At 36.4% G+C, this 8,026-nt stretch overlaps 1 non-coding gene across 1 annotated transcript; it reads right to left on the bottom strand.

The window, feature by feature from the left end:
• Positions 1-6,759: 6,759 nt before the first annotated feature.
• Positions 6,760-6,886, bottom strand: LOC143672381 (U6atac minor spliceosomal RNA). Its single transcript, XR_013169834.1, has one exon. It is a non-coding gene; the product is annotated as a U6atac minor spliceosomal RNA (small nuclear RNA).
• Between the last annotated feature and the right edge of the window lie 1,140 nt (positions 6,887-8,026).

The raw sequence follows: 8,026 nt of genomic DNA, 5'->3' as shown, positions 1-8,026 counted from the left end.
AAGATTGAAATCATACACAACACTTTCTCAGATCATAAAGAAATGAAGTTGGAAATCAATAATAGTCAAAGGGCCAGAAAATTCAAAAATACATGGAGGTTCAACAACACACTCTTAAACAACCAGTGGGTCAAGGAAGAAATTACAAGAGAAATTAGTAAATATCTCGAGGTGAATGAAAATGAAAACACAACATATCAAAAACTATGGGACTCAGCAAAGGCAGTGCTAAGAGGAAAATTTATTGCCCTAAATGCCTATATCAAAAAAGAAGAAAAGGCAAAAATTCGGGAATTAACTGTCCACTTAGAAGAACTGGAGAAAGAACAGCAAACTAACCCCAAAGCAAGCAAAAGGAAAGAAATAACAAAGATTAGAGCACAAATAAATGAAACTGAGAACATGAAAACAATAGAGAAAATCAATAAGACCAGAAGTTGGTTCTATGAGAAAATCAATAAGATTGATGGGCCCTTAGCAAGATTGACAAAAAGAAGAAGAGAGAGGACACAAATAAATAAGATCAAAAATAGAAGAGGAGACATAACTACTGACCTCACAGAAATAAAGGAGGTAATAACAGGATACTATGAACAACTTTATGCTAATAAATACAACAATGTAGATGTAATGGACAAGTTCCTAGAAAGGCAGGAACAAGCAACTTTGACTCAAGAAGAAATAGATGACCTCAACAAGCCAATCACAAGTAAAGAAATTGAATCAGTCATTCAAAAGCTTCCCAAAAAGAAAATTCCAGGACCAGACGGCTTCACATGTGAATTCTACCAAACATTCCAGAAGCAATTAGTACCAACCCTGCTCAAACTCTTCAAAAAATTTGAAGTGGAGGGAAAGCTACCTAATTCATTCTATGAAGCAGCATCACCCTCATACCAAAACCAGGCAAAGATATTACAAAAAAAGAAAATTACCGACCAATCTCTCTAATGAATATAGATGCAAAAATCTTCAACAAAATTCTAGCAAATCGAATCCAGCAACACATTAACAGAATTATACATCATGACCAAGTAGGATTCATCCCAGGTATGCAAGGATGGTTCAACATAAGAAAATCAATTAATGTAATACACCATATCAACAAATCAAAGCAGAAAAATCACATGATCATCTCAATTGATGCAGAGAAGGCATTCGACAAGATTCAACATCCTTTCCTGTTGAAAACACTTCAAAAGATAGGAATACAAGGGAACTTCCTTAAAATGATAGAGGGAATATATGAAAAACCCACAGCTAATATCATCCTCAATGGGGAAAAATTGAAAACTTTCCCCCTAAGATCAGGAACAAGACAAGGATATCCACTATCACCACTATTATTCAACATTGTGTTGGAGGTTCTAGCCAGAGCAATTAGACAAGAAAAAGAAATACAAGGCATCAAAATTGAAAAGGAAGAAGTAAAACTATCATTGTTTGCAGATGATATGATACTATACATCGAAAACCCTGAAAAATCCACAGCAAAACTACTAGAGCTAATAAATGAGTACAGCAACGTGGCAGGTTACAAGATCAACATTCAAAAATCTGTAGTGTTTCTATACACTAGCAATGAACAAGCTGAGGTGGAAATCAAGAAACGAATTCCATTTACAATTGCAACTAAACGAATAAAATACTTAGGAATAAATTTAACTAAAGAGACAAAAGACCTATACAAAGAAAACTGCAAGAAACTGTTAAAAGAAATCAAAGAAGACCTAAATAGATGGAAGGACATACCATGTTCATGGATTGGAAGACTAAATATAGTTAAGATGTCAATTCTACCTGAATTGATTTACAGATTCAACGCAATACCAATCAAAATCCCAACAACTTATTTTTCAGAAATAGAAAAACCAATAAGCAAATTTATCTGGAAGGACAAGGTGCCCCGAATTGCTAAAAGTATCTTGAGGGTATAAAACGAAGCTGGAGGTCTCATGCTGCCTGACTTTAAGGCATATTATGAAGCCACAGTTGTCAAAATAGCATGGTACTGGCATAAAGATAGATATATTGACCAATGAAATCGAATAGAGTGCTCAGATATAGACCCTCTCATCTACGGACAATTGATCTTTGATAAGGCAGTCAAACCAACTCACCTGGGACAGAACAGTCTCTTCAATAAATGGTGCCTAGAGAACTGGATATCCATATGCAAATGAATGAAAGAGGACCCGTATCTCACACCCTATACAAAAGTTAACTCAAAATGGATCAAAGATCTAAACATTAGGTCTAAGACCATAAAACAGTTAGAGGAAAATGTAAGGAGATATCTTATGAATCTTATAATTGGAGGCGGTTTTATGGACCTTACACCTAAAGCAAGAGCACTGAAGAAATAAATAAATAAATGGGAGCTCCTCAAAATTAAACACTTTTGTGCATCAAAGAACTTCATCAAGAAAGTAAAAAGACAGCCTACACAATGGGAGACAATATTTGGAAATGACATATCAGATAAATGTCTAGTATCCAGAATTTATAAAGAGATTGTTCAACTCAACAACAAAAAGACAGCCAATCCAATTACAAAATGGGAAAAAGACTTGAACAGACACTTCTCCGTAGAGGAAATACAAATGGCCAAAAGGCACATGAAGAGATGCTCAATGTCCCTGGCCATTAGAGAAATGCAAATCAAAACCACAATGAGATATCATCTCACACCCACCAGAATGGGCATTATCAACAAAACAGAAAATGACAAGTGCTGGAGAGGATGTGGAGAAAGAGGCACACTTATCCACTGTTGATGGGAATGTCAAATGGTGCAACCACTGTGAAAGGCAGTTTGGCGGTTCCTCAAAAGGCTGAATATAGAATTGCCATATGACCCAGCGATACCATTGCTAGGTATCTACTCAGAGGACTTAAAGTCAAAGACACAAACAGAGATTTGCACACCAATGTTTATAGCAACATTATTTACAATTGCAAAGAGACGGAAACAGCCAAAATGTCCATCAACAGATGAGTGGCTAAACAAACTGTGGTATATACATACGATGGAATATTATGCAGCTCTAAGACAGAATAAACTTATGAAGTAACAACATGGATGGACCTAGAGAACATTATGCTGAGTGAGACTAGCCAAAAACTAAAGGACAAATACTGTATGGTCCCACTGAGAAGAGAGCCTCTTTTGTTGCTCAGATGTGGCCTCTCTCTCCAGCCAATATGATGAGCAGTCTCACCACCCTCCCCCTGTCTGCATGGTACATGACTCCCAGGGGTGTGGACCTTCCTGGCAATGTGGGACAAAGATCCTGGAATGAGCTGAGACTCAGCATCAAAGGACTGAGAAAAACCCTTGAATGAGCTGAGAATTATCATCAAGAGACTGAGAGAACCTTCTCGACCAAAAGGGGGAAGAGTAAAAATGAGACAAAGTGTCAATGGCTGAGAGATTCCAAACAGAGTTGAGAGGTTATCCTGGAGGTTATTCTTATGCATTAAGTAGATATCACCTTGTTGTTCAAGATGTAGTGGAGAGGCTGGAGGGAATTGCCTGAAAATGTAGTGCTGTGCTCCAGTAACCATGTTTCTTGATGATGATTGAACAATGATATAGCTTTCACAATGAGACTCTGTGAATGTGAAAACCTTATGTCTGATGCTCCTTTTAACTACTATATCAACAGAAGAGTAGAACATATGGAGTAAAAATAAATAATAGGGGGAACAAATGTTAAAATGAATTCAGTTTGAAATAGTGGTAAATGAAGGCGAGGAGTGAAGGGTATGGTATGTATAGTTTTTGTTCCTCTTTTATCATTTTCTTTTTCTGTTGTCTTTTTATTTCTTTTTCTAAATCGATGCAAATGTACTAAGAAATGATGAATATTCAATTATGTGATGATATTAAGAATTACTGATTATATATGTAGAATGGAATGATTTCTAAACGTTTTGTTTGTTAATTTTTTTAATTAATAAAAAAGTTAAAAAAAAAAGGAATAACTAGCCTTAGTTTTTCTGATTGAAAGTCTGTTTGTGCTCCTAAAGGGTATGCATTTATGTGCAGAAGTCCAGACAGCCATTTATTTTCCAAGTGGTCAAGTATCACCTATGGTCCCCATGTCAGGCTATTTAATTTTAAAAGCAATATCTGGATCATGGATCAATCCATTCTGAAATATTTAAAGATCTATCTTCAAATGCACATATCATACCAGGGGGGAAAGAGTCATTGGGATGATAATAGCAGACATTGGGCTCACCATCAAATTATTGGTCTGTTGGAGAAGCTTTGTGTACAATTAGGCCACATAAAAGAACTTCACAACTTGCATAGAAGAATTGAAAAATTATACTGCAGCAGCTAGAGACCAATCAAATATCCATGGACACATTAGCAAATATTGTCAAACATAATTGTTTGACCTTTGATTATCTCCTTGCAGCATAAGGAGGAGTTTGTGTGATAGCCAATACCTCCAGCTGAATAGAATACAATGTGCACTAAACCTATACACAGGCCACATAACTACATGAGCTCAACAACCCTTCTGTGGACTCTGTATGGGATTCCGTAGGGAAAAAATCTCCCTAGTATGATATGGCTATCTTCATTAATAAGCTCCTTAAGCATTATCCTTCTTCTATCCATAATTTTCTATTTACTTGCTATGCTTATTTCTCAGAGACTCAAAGCTTTGGAAATGCTTTGATGCCCTCTGTGGTGATTTGAAGCTGTTATGTACCCCCAGAAAAGCCAAATTATTCTAATACATTCTTGTAGGTGCAGACTTATTGTGGGGAGGACCTTTTGATTAGGTTATTTCCATGAAGATGTGACCCACCCAATTCACAGTGTGTCTTAATCCTCTTTACTGGGGTCCTTTGTTAGAAGATAAAAAGGTAGTAAATGCTGAGAGAGCCCTGGGATGTTTGGAAAGAGAAAAGAAATGCCTAGGACATTTTGGAGAGAGCCAATACAAGGCCCAGAGGGAGACAGAAACATGCCGGGAGAAGCAAACATGGACCCACAGAAACTCTGAGAAATTTTGGACTAACAGACATCACCAAGTGCCCTTCTACATGGCAGAGGACCCTAGATGCCATCAGCCTTTCTTCAGTGAAGGTATCCTCTTATTGATGTCTTAATTTGGACATTTCCACAACCTTAGAATTGTAACTTGTAACTTATAACCTGTAACTTAATAATTTCCCATTGGTAAAAGTCAACCCGTTTCTGGTATACTGCATTCCAGCAGCTTTAGCAAATCACCATCTAAGCCCCCGAACCCAAGGATATCAGCCCCTCTGGGAAGAACAACCAGGAACTTAAGAATACCTCCAACTTCAAGTTAAGCAGTTCCATTCCTCAAACCCTGATCTATGCCCCTGATCAATATAAAGTAACCACACAAGCTGTTGTCCCAAATCCCTCAAGATGGAGGAATGATTAAAACTCAAGAGGGGCTGAAACCACTCAGAACCACTTAGACACATCCTCACTAATCTATAACCTTTGTAACTTTTCCTATCCTTAACCTTCCTTCTTGAGCTTATTTTTTAGGCATCCAAACAAAAGTTTTATAACCTAAGCATGTGCAGAAATAAAACTGACATCCTTGGATGGCCTCCAAAACACCAGGAACAAAAAATCATCACCCTTGGGAACAAAGTTGTGTGAATTGAGAAACATTGGAAGCAAATCAAATGTGAGATGTCCTTCAACAAGGGAAGTCTGGTCTTTGGATTACCTTACTATATATATAGACAAATATGGGGCTAACCAATCAAACCACACAGGCTAACCATTCCACACCCATCTCCTATCCCAATATAATATTCCTTAGCCCTTAATTTAGGGAGACAAATTTGAGCCCTGCTTCCTGTCTCCTTGCTGATTAATCGCACAATAAAGCTCTTTATTTTCTCAAAATGTAGCACTACTAGAATTGACTTCTATGCACATTGTACATTAAACAACAAGCCTTTGCTTAGTAACAGGGCCTTTCATAAAAGCAAATTCTGATTCAAAATCTTAGCAGTCAGGCTGTGGAATATGAATTTTTGTTAGGTTTTCCTGGTATTTTCATTCCATCCATTTATTTTTAACTATCCAGTGTAGCATAGTTTTATTTTAATTGGACATAAAAGTATGTGGATGGATTTTAAACAACCAAGACAACAATCTGAGAGTTAACATATGCACTCAAACAGTTCATAATTTTAGTCACAGTATTTCTTGCTTGACCAATCAAATGGATGCCATAAGCTAGCCAAGTTGACACATTAAATTAGCCATCAGAGTCCACAATTTGGCAGTTTGGTACTCATCCACATCTCTCTAATCCATGTTTAATCTCCATATAAACATATAAAGAACATATTCATTCTTTCACATTAGATTACACAAATGTCCTGTGTACGACTTAAAAGACATTAACGTTTTCCCAAAAAGACACAAGACTTTGGGCAATATTCACTCTTATACCTGATATCCTGTAACTTAAATTGCATAACAATAAATAAATTCAGCTTAGATGATATGATATGCAAATGAGAGGGAAGAAAAAAGATACTTGCTTTGTGTATATATACAAATATATCCACAACAAAACAAGGAAGAAATGCTTAAAACTGCTACAGTCCTCATTTCTGCAACTGGTCGTGTGGTCATAAGTCATCAGTTTGTTTTGGTTCTTTGCCTGGTGGGTGATCTAAACCTTCATTCCTGAAGGTTCTGGGCCAGTAAGAGTCTTGCCTTGATTGGGTTGTTTTAGTTTACCATGATTAGATGTCCTGAAGTAGGTGGCAATGTCTTGACCATATTTGTGTTGTGCAGACCCAAGGGGCTCTTCCATCCTTGTCACGGAGAGTATGAACCTTCTTTCTTTTCATACAATATATAGGTTTACCCTTTCTTCTCCTTTACTTTTTTGAAACATCTTTTATTTCTATTCTCTTATTAACAACCAGGCAAATTTCTGTAAACATTGTTGCCAAGTATAGTTACTTAAGACTAGATAGCATTTTCCTAAATCAACTAACTAACTTAGGAAATATAAAATACAAAGCTGATTTAAATTACCTTCTTTACCATCTCCACCTTAATTGTGTGATTTATTTTAGAGTAGTAATTTTCAAAATATGGTAAGGGGCAACTGTCAGAATCACCTGAAGTGATAGTTGAAATTGGAAATGCATGAGCCTATCCTAAGCCTGATGAGTTAGAATCTCTGAGGAGAGGGAGCTAGAAATACGCATTTAAAAATAAGTTCCAAGGAGATTTCCTGTGCATAGTAGTTTGAGAACTACTACACCAATGCATAGCTCAGCACTTGGAAATTAATTTCTCAACAAATATTTGCTGATCTTATTTCAATTGAATTTCATGTTCTGGATAAGTTAAAGTTGTGATTTCCCTCAAAGAGTGCAGGTAACAACAAAATTAATACTTATAATTTGTCTCAAAACTTTCTGTGTTTACATCTAGAACCATCTATCTCTATGCATAAATAAGCATTTGTATGTGTACAATAGGTCATTCAGGAAAAATAATTTATTATTCACTTACTACCTGCTATCTTTGCTATTGATTATTGCTTTCTTTCTGAAGAGCAGAGGGAGAGAGATATATACATAGGGAACCACACAGAGGGTCACAGAAAGACATGGCAGAAGCAAACTTTAATAATAATTAAATAAGATGCTGCTCCCTAAAAGAGCATAGGAAAGTTTTATCTACTGGTCACCTTCCTAGTGTGAAGGCCAGAATACCCCCACCTATCCCTTCCTTAGCCCTCTTCAAATCTCAAATAGTATGGGCTTTGGTGGGTACAAATGTAGATTCTGCCATATATTAATTCTCTGACTTTGGAACAGTTATTTAACCTATGTGGGACAACAATTCATTCATATCTAAAATATGGGAAGGAGTGTGGTTATAAATGATCCCTTTGATTTGTCATGAGTATAATAGATATGGTATATAAAGGCATCTACCAAAATATGTTGCATATAGTGTTTGCTCAACCTATGTTAGTTT

The sequence above is a fragment of the Tamandua tetradactyla genome, chromosome X (genome assembly GCF_023851605.1).
Source record: "Tamandua tetradactyla isolate mTamTet1 chromosome X, mTamTet1.pri, whole genome shotgun sequence".
In the NCBI taxonomy this organism is placed as follows: Eukaryota; Metazoa; Chordata; class Mammalia; order Pilosa; family Myrmecophagidae; genus Tamandua; species Tamandua tetradactyla.
The sequence above is the reverse complement of the archived record's forward strand: the minus strand, read 5'-3'. Positions and strand labels throughout refer to the sequence as shown.